Below are 9235 nucleotides of genomic sequence, written 5' to 3' on the forward strand. Positions count from 1 at the left end.
ATACTCTCATATACAGTACAATGCACAATAAAAATGTTAACAACAAAACTCTAATACGATGAATTCAGACAAACTCACATCCAAACTTTGTTCAATACCAAAGCCAACGAGCTGTCATCAAGTGAAAACTCTTACTTTTAGAAGAGTTTCAAGCTGAACCTCCTTTCTGAACTTTCTATCCATTTTCTTTTCCAGATATTATTTCAACAGTAGCTTGATCTCACGTAGAACTCACTGACTTTTATTACCTTTGACAAAATTATAACAAATTGATTTGGTGTCCCCTGGCTAACAACAGCTGAAGGTGTAATGATCGCTAGTTCTGAAATGAGCGAATAACAATGTAATTTATATAAGCACAGCTGCATAATATATAATGATATAGACTAATAAAATGAACAAATGCTTCTAAGTAATAACCATTTTAGTAAAATAGTGAAAAACTAGGTTTGGATAACAACTGACTAATTGTGGAAGACTCCTATTTCTGGTCTGGAGGACTAGCAATATTTGTTCGTAACAGAAATAAGATTAGAAAAGTGGTGATTGTGTCATTTTTTTTACTTAGTCACCTATTTGTTTGCATTAATGCTTATTGCACAAGGTCCAATGTGTTTTATGGTTAGATTAAAATTATTTTTTGGGGGGTTAAGTGTTGCCTAAGGAATTTTTTTTAATGATGAAACACAAATTCTCTTAATATAAGAAATCAAATGTTAGCTAATAAATTTACTAATGTTGTACATTAAACTTTGCATGGTCTGAAAAAGGGTTGTTTTCATGTCAGCTTTCAGGTAGAAAAACATAAAACATATACAAAGTAACCATAGTTTTGATTAGTATATTATTTAAATGGTAAAAAGAACCATAAAAAGTGGCTCAATAATGAGAAAAAGTCACAGATAGAGTTCCCCTGTTGCCTCAGAGAGTGCAGCTTGCAACCACTGATTTTAAACATGAATCCTGCTCTTGCTGGTTTGGCCAAAACACCAAAGATCCTGATACATTCAAAGAAAAAGAATCAAGGCAAGAAAATTAAGCCTAAAACAAATATTCTTAATTCTGTTAACCTTACTCATCAGACAAGCTTGCAGTGATTTTACAGAAATAAAGTCCCAACCCATCACATGTCATAGCTTAGTTTCCTTTCTGACCAAAACAACAGTGAATGCAGCCAAATATGTGTTTGTGATGTCAGATCCTGGATCTGCTCTACTCAGAGTGGAGGAGCAGGTCTGCTGGAGATGGATCTGCAGCACACCGCGAATAGCAAACAGAGAAAAACAGAGCAGACCGTCTCTATCTGGGAGCTTCCAGCAGCAGGGGATGGAGACCCCTTAAAAACAGATTGAGAATATCACGCACATTAAAAACATTCAAAAATTCAGATGTTTTCCATCGCAGATCCTCCACCCAGCAGGGACCTGTGGAGCTCATAGAATGACATCAGAAAGAGAAGAGGAGGAGAGGGAGGACAAATTCTTGAAGTATGAGAAAACTTTACTGCTCTCCTCCTTCCCTCCTCTTCCTCGGTTCTTTCTTTTCTTTCTTTTTCTCCTTCTATCCATCCCCCTCCTCCTGCCGGTCAGTCAAAGAGAGAACCCCACAGGAACAAGCAAATAGGCTTCTGGACAGCTTCTGACAATCTCTTTACATCTCCTAGCAGGTAAGATGCTTTTTTCTTATCTCTTTAAATTTATTTTGATTTAATTTGAATTTATAATGTTACAATTTAATTATATGGCCCTCATAATAATAGCTGATTTCCAGACCTATAAAGATTTTACAATTAACTTCATTATGCCTCATTCAAATATTCATAACTTGTTCTCATGATTAAAGATTTGAAATAAACTCAATTTGAATTTCTCCTTTCAAAATAAGGAAAACAAACATTTTTTTTAGAAAAGATTTTAAAAATGCTCGATGTAAAAATGCTATTTGATTGCAAATGAAAAAGAAAATTGTGATTTATCTTATAACTGACAAAACAATCAGCTAACTGTGAACCAGGCTATTATTTCTTAATGATAGATTAAATAATATTGAAGCATATAATCATTTTACTAAAGGTGAAAATCATGTTAACACTTTAACTTTATTTACTTTTCCATGCAAAAAATGCTGTAGGAAATGGTCCTTTACCTAAACTTAAAATGTATTATTGCACCTTTTCTCCTGATAATAAAGAGAACTGATTTAATCCCTAAGTTTAATAAAAAAATACTGCAAACCAAAAGAAAGGAATGCTGTTTTTGATTTAGCCTAGATGAGGTGAGAAATACAGCTTCATGTTGGGATTTCTTTGGCTCTTTATGGTTTTATGTAGTGTTCATGAGTTTGGTCTGTGGAGGTGTTTGCCTTTTTGCCCTGTGATGGATTTCACAGACTTCAGAATCAGTGTGACCAAGAGTAGCTAAAGAAACCAGATCATCATCATCATCCATATTTGGACAGAAGGAAACTATGCATGTTGATTGTTTTCTTTACCATCCCCATATACTTTTATTTACATCTGAGGTGTCATGATCTCTATGTGCTTTTGGCCCTTTTCCACATTAGATGAATGGATTTCACTAACCCAAGTAAGTTAGGGTCAAACACATAGCTGTAGTAGAATATGTAATCAGTTATTGACTCTTTGACACTCCACCCCTGGGGTGTACCACTCCAAAAATTACAGTCATGGGATCTAGAGCAACTCCTTTTTTATTTTAGGACTGAATTAATATTAAAGGTAAAGAGGAGGGTTTTCACAAATTTTTGAAAAGACCCGTCCTCTCCATTATATAAAAAAAAAAAAAAAAAAAATGCACAAACACAACCCTGTACCTGCTTCCGAGAGGGAACGTTTATTAAACGCGTGCGAGAGCATGCACGAGCCTATTTCTCCTCATGCACGCTCTGTTTAAAAGTTGCTGGTTGTACCGCTCCTACAAGCTGACTTTCCAAAAGCAGATTTGCAATTTTTCCACTTTGTCTGACTTCACCGACGGTAAGTGAAAATGGGGATGAGCACGTAGGATGGTGTTACAAAAACATATAAACAGAATGATTGACAATTAGGAGGACCACTTAGTTTGAAAAAGAACTATATCTTTAATTAAAGATTTCCAGCCGGAAGCAATGTAAACATGAGTATAACTAAAACCTTAGTGTCAGGGTGGCAGAGGCTTTGCGACGATGAAGAGACTTGGGGTCCTCGTGAAAATATTTAGCTAATTTGGTGTTGGTTCAATGAGAGAGATTTTAAAGCTAGATTAATCTGTCTGATATTCATGAGGTGGATGTTCTATTTATACTTTTTATTTCAGATGTCACCAGTTATCTACGTTCTTAAATCTTGGTCTCTCTGTGTTTCAAGAAGAAGTAGTGCTCGATATTTTATGTATTGAATGATGACATGTAACTGGAAAACATGTCCTCAATAATGTGACTTAAAGGAGAAGTCTGGTCATATTCAGAATTCAAACTTCTGAAAGTACTTTAAATGTGAAATTAATGCATACTGTTCAATAAATGATAAGTGTTTTTATTTAAGAGTAATTTTCATTTTAATATGCTATACTGGAGGCATCTATGTTTGTAAAAGACCACTGGTAGTATTGAGGACCATGATAAAGTCCCCAACAAAAATCAAGGGGTGTGTGGCCGAGTTGTGAAGCAGCAGAGACTTCCAGACCTCTCTCTCCTCTGACAGCTCCTCCAGCTCTTCTTGGAGAAGCCCTAGTCCCTCCCAGGCCAGCTGAGAGACATAGTCCCTCCATTATGTTCTAGGTCCTCCCCTGGGCCTCCTCCCGGTGGGACGTGCCTTGAACAGCTCCAAAGGAATAGTCAAGGGGACATCCTGAATAGATGTCCAAGCCACCTCAGATGACTCCTCTTGATGTGAAGGAGAAGCAGCTCCATTCTGAGCCTCTCCAGGATGACCGAGCTCCTCTCCCTATCTCTATGGGAATGCTCAGCCACCCTGCACAGAAAGCTCATTGTAGCCTCTTTTATAAGGGATATTATTCCTTTTGTCAAAATCTAGATTTCGTGGCAAAAGGGGAGGGTAGGAACGTAGACCGAAAAATTTACCAAAAATTTACCATCTCCCACTTATCCCATCAGGGTTGGGTTGGGGCCAGTGGTGGGGTACTCTCTGGACAGGTCACCAGTCTGTCACCGCGCAACACAGAGACATACAATCATGCACTCACAATCACACATAAAGACAATTTAGAGAAGCTATTTTACTTAACAGTTAGGTTTTTGTACTGTGGGAGGAAGCCTGAGTACCCAGAAGGGTTTCAATACATGCACAGGGAGAAGATATGCACAGGGAGAAGAACTCCATGGAGAAGAACTCCATGGAGAAGAACTCCATGGAGAAAGGCCCTGGTTAGGGAATTAACCCACTTCCTTATAGCTTTAATGCAACAGTGCTACCCATGCAGCACGGTTCTAACCCACTAACCCACATTGGGACGAACTGTCCCATCCATCCATTTTCTGTCACGCTTATCCCAAGCGGAATCGTGAGGGGTGCTGGTGCCTATCTCCAGCTGTCTATGGGTGAAAAAGCTGAACAGATTAGTTTCAGAGCTGTCCAGGGGTACACCCTGTCACCCCGTCAGTCCATCGCAGGGCAACACAGAGACAAACAACCATACACGCACACACTCACACCTAAGGAGAATTTAGAGAAGCCAATTAACCTAACAGTCATGTTTTTGGACTGTGGGAGGAAGCCGGTGTACCTGGAGAGAACCCAAGCATGCACAGAGAAGACAAGCAAACTCCTTGCTGCAATGCAGCAGTGCTACCCACTGTGCCACTGGTAGCCCACCAACTGTCTCATTTAGGAAGTTTTCACTAACTTAAACTATTGGGAGCAACCAATTTTACCATTGTAGTTTGGTTTCTGCAAATTGTACATTTTTACCCTTTAAAGTATGTGCACCCCCATATTTTGAATTTATTTTAGGGTGGTACATCCAAGTTACTTTCTTTAATTTAATATCTTTTGGATGATGATGACTGTGGACAGATGTGTACTCTGCAAAAACATGACCTCCACTTTCAGGTTGTTTAGATGCTAGAGTAAATTACTTTTCTTCACTGAATGGTTGAGTTCCCTAACATTCCAACAAATAAAATTTGGTCTATTCATGTCATTCACGGAGCCCATCTGGTAATCAACAAATAGGCAAAGTCTAAATACATGTATGCTGTGATGCATCAGCTCTATCCCTGAAAGGATAAAGAAATAATAAGAAAATAGAAGAAAGAAATACATAACAGAAAACAATACAAGATGAAAAGAATTAAATAAAACAATGAAATCCCGTCTCCAGGGAAACCACCCCCTGCCGGTCTTTCCCCAGCTGAGAAACTGCACCCACCATGCCTCCCAAGCCACTGTGAAGCAATGGATACAAATCTTACCCAGTGAAGCTAAAACCTAATATTTATCTATTTCGTTTAGCAGCTACAAACACAAAAATCAACAAGAACCATATGTTAAACAGTTCATCCAAATGAACACATAGAATTCCTACTGGAAAAGCTGGCATTTCAAAGGCTTAACAATCAGTTATTGATATAAGAAAATAATAAAGTAAAAAAAGATAAATAGAACAAAAGATGAACAAAGCTTAGAGCGCAGTATATTTACATAGCACCAGCAATAACTGTATCCAGTGGCCAATTATCGAATAAAAGCCATCTGACAACTAACAATGCCACAAGTCTCTAAATAAAAGTTGTTGCTGTCATTGGGTCAGTGCAGATCTTTTGTTCACCATCCATGTTTGTGATGAACAATCTTGCTTAGTAAAAAAGTTCAACAGCCCTCATTAAGAGCAAGCAACCAACTAGATATAGCAGGCTGGATGGGTAAACTGATGGATGTTTAGTGGATAGATAAACAGACTGATCTTACTTCATTACCAAGAAGCAGGTATTTGTATTTAAGGACTCCGTTAACATGAGAAAACACACTAAATCAGTGAAATAGATTGAGTGAGTGAGTGGAGAACTTGCTCACAAATATTTTACTTTAAACTGATTCCTTACACTGTGCCTCTGTTTTTGTTATGTTTTTTTGGCAAACAAGCATCCCCTAAGGGAATGCCAAAAGTATTATTTGAAAGATGATTTTATTGACAAAGGTAATTGAAACCAGGGTGGCCCAATAAGGAAAGGATGAGTTTCTTTTTTCAACTGGGAATCTACTAAATCAAATTTTTTATGATTTCTTTAGCAAGACCTGATATTTGCCAGACCCATAGAAAAGAAGAAGAAAAAAAAACAAAAAAACCCCACAACTGAACTTGTTTCCCAACATGAAGTAGGCTCCTAGTCCTACGATACAACAATCATGCCTGGATCTCAATAAAGTTCAAGAGACATCTGGGAAGGGTTTCCAAAAGCCTTCCTTAGGGTTTGGAACTACAGAGAACCACAGAGAGAGCCATAATCTGCAAATGCAGAGAGCATATTGATAATTGTTCCAAGGGTGGCCTGCCAACCAAATTTACTCCCAATCTAACTTGAACCAACCCCAATTATGAAAAAATAATCTGGGTATGATTCACAAGAGTTCTGAGAAATTAATCTTTGGACAGTCCACAGCAAAGTGAAACCTTTTGCGACATGTACATCAGGTTAGATACTGTATGGTGTCAATTCAACTCTGCTTTTCATTAAAAGATCATCAGCAGTGGAAAATGGTGATTGTTCTGAAGGTGCCTGGGGTCTTTGGTTTCTTGGGACCTGAATGACTTGCATGTAGCTTTGTTGATGGAACCATGAATTCTGCTCTCTGCCAGAAAATCCTGAAAGACTTTGTGAGCAGGACAATGATCCAAACCACAATGCAGGCTTGTAATGGTTCTAAAAACAAGATGAACACTTTGGGATTCACCACATCCAACATTAATTAAGATGTTGTCACATGACAGTCTGTTCATTCTCAAAAAATATATTTTTTAGATATTAGAAAGAAATCAAAAGAAAATAGAATTATTTGTTTAATTCTTTTTGGGAAAGAGCCACTGGCAGTCATCTCAAAACCCAGAAGAGAGTAATTTCAATCAGCAGTGGGTACAACAAGTTATTACACTGATGGAGTAATTTCATTTCCATCAAGTCCATTATTATTTGATTCACTTTTATTCCTTAAAATATTTTCAAAACAGCTGTTCCCTCTATTTCCCTGAATATTGAAACTTGTTTTATCCTCTGAGGAAGAGTATTTAACTATGGCAAAAATACATTATTGGAAAACCAGAAAAGGAGGCAAACACTTATTTTTACAACATCATTAGGGAACAAACTAACAACTCCAAATAGACAGATTCTAGGCTCCATTATTGCTACTGTAGGATCTACCTTCTGTTTATTTGGGTGAATGTAACAAAACTCTGGATAAGGCTTAGTTGCTCTATCATGGAGGAAGGTTCTAGCTCAGAGAACCAAGCACTCACTGATCAAACTGGACATTTCATATATGCACAGTTGTTGGACAATTGTTGAAATCCCTAAAACACAGAAAGTATGTATTTAGGTCACCTGAAAGTTATCATGAGAAAACTGGAAATTATAAAAGCATGTATAATGCTCTAAACATATTTAATCTTTATGCTCACGAGAAACACAAACATTTAAATCACTTTCTAGACTCACTTTCCTCATCTCTTCTATGAATACCACAGGGTTATTGAAAGTAAATCACCGGACAAAGCTCCAAGACAGAAGGAAAGTTATTTTTACCAGAGATAGCAAAGTGAAAAGGGAGGAAAAAGCATTAACCAACAGAACAAAAAAGACAGAGTCTGAACTTTAGGTATGCTTTATGGATATGTGTGTCGCGTGAGAAATGGAGCAGCTGGAACAGCTGTCACTGTCACATACAGTATTTACAAGCTAACTGTTCCCACTGGCATCTGTAGAACAGGTTCTAACGGCTGGCTGTGATTCTGACAGATATGAATTAAATCATGGAGTTTAGCCCTGACTGGATCAGCAATAAATTAAGTGGATAGAAATGTTCAAGATACAGCATGGTTGCAGGGGAGTCCCCATAACCTGACAAACTGTGGGAACTCTAAATAGATGGAAATTTATAGCACAAGGCAAGTTTTCAGCTGCTGTTCTGAAAAACAAAATTTATCTGAAATGTGGCCTAGAAGACTATAAAGTTGCTGAGAAATTGCATCAGCGCTTTAACAACTAAAAGTGCTTCCCCATCAGGATTATTTTAAAGAATTTTAAATCTTAAACCCAGGATGTGTGCAATATATTTCCTGGTTGACCTGATGAAACGCAAATTTGTAATGAGGAGACACCATACTGATGTAGGTTATATTTATTTATATATTTTGGTTATATTTTAAGTTTTTATAGACACAATAATCTCTAAGACAAATAAAAACACATAAAAATCTATTATTAAATCAAACATCATGTTAAAGGTAATAAAAAGATATTGTTATATTTTTTTGGCTTTTCTCTGTGAACTTTTTCATTGTAGCTTGTTGGTTCATGTTAACTCTTGTTTTTCTTGAAGCTGGTTTATCTTGTTTATTGCAGTCCGTTTATTCCATGCTGTTCATGCTAGACATGTTTTTGTGATACTTTGCCACTTTTCATCCCATATGTGTTGTCCCCTTTGCGTTTAGTCTTGTTTGGTTTAGTATTTAGTATGTAAAATCTTCTTTTTTCTTTGACTGCCACATTAATATGATGTTCAAGTTTGTTATCAAACAGCAAAAGTTAGGGTAAAATAACAGCGTGCCTCTGAGAGTTATAACAGTCTCATGTTTGGATGAGATTAGCATACTCCACAATAAAGGTTTCTATATTTCTTTATGGTTTGAATTATGTCTCCTGACCTGAAGTAAAAACAAATTATATAAAAAAGGCAAAAAATAAATGAATAAATAACTAAAAACCTTGGCTAAGAAAATACCACCAGTTACTTTCAAATTATCAGTATGGATGGGACCCATTCCTCTAAAGTTATATCACATAAATTAAGCCTTAAATAACACTTTTTTTCATTCGTCCAGCTCACCAAGTGAAACGCACAATGCTTTTGAGCCTTTATTTTCATTAACAAGGATGATTTTGTGATTCCAGCCAATTAAACAAAACATTCAAGATTGAAATTATCTATCTATCTATCTATCTATCTATCTATCTATCTATCTATCTATCTATCTATCTATCTATCTATCTATCTATCTAT

At 36.8% G+C, this 9235-nt stretch overlaps 1 protein-coding gene across 2 annotated transcripts in view; it reads left to right on the plus strand.

Moving 5' to 3' along the window:
* Positions 1-1297: 1297 nt before the first annotated feature.
* Positions 1298-9235, plus strand: part of LOC107097052 (tenascin-like) — a 50628-nt gene continuing 42690 nt past the window's right edge. Inside the window, exon 1 of one of the 2 annotated variants that reach the window (XM_015394024.1) lies at positions 1298-1666. The gene's annotated coding sequence lies outside the window, so the exon portion shown is untranslated. The remainder of the gene's footprint in view (positions 1667-9235) is intronic. The other variant, XM_015394025.1, reaches the window with a different exon arrangement.

Source organism: Cyprinodon variegatus, unplaced genomic scaffold (genome assembly GCF_000732505.1).
Source record: "Cyprinodon variegatus isolate N-32 unplaced genomic scaffold, C_variegatus-1.0 Scaffold667, whole genome shotgun sequence".
Taxonomy (NCBI): domain Eukaryota; kingdom Metazoa; phylum Chordata; class Actinopteri; order Cyprinodontiformes; family Cyprinodontidae; genus Cyprinodon; species Cyprinodon variegatus.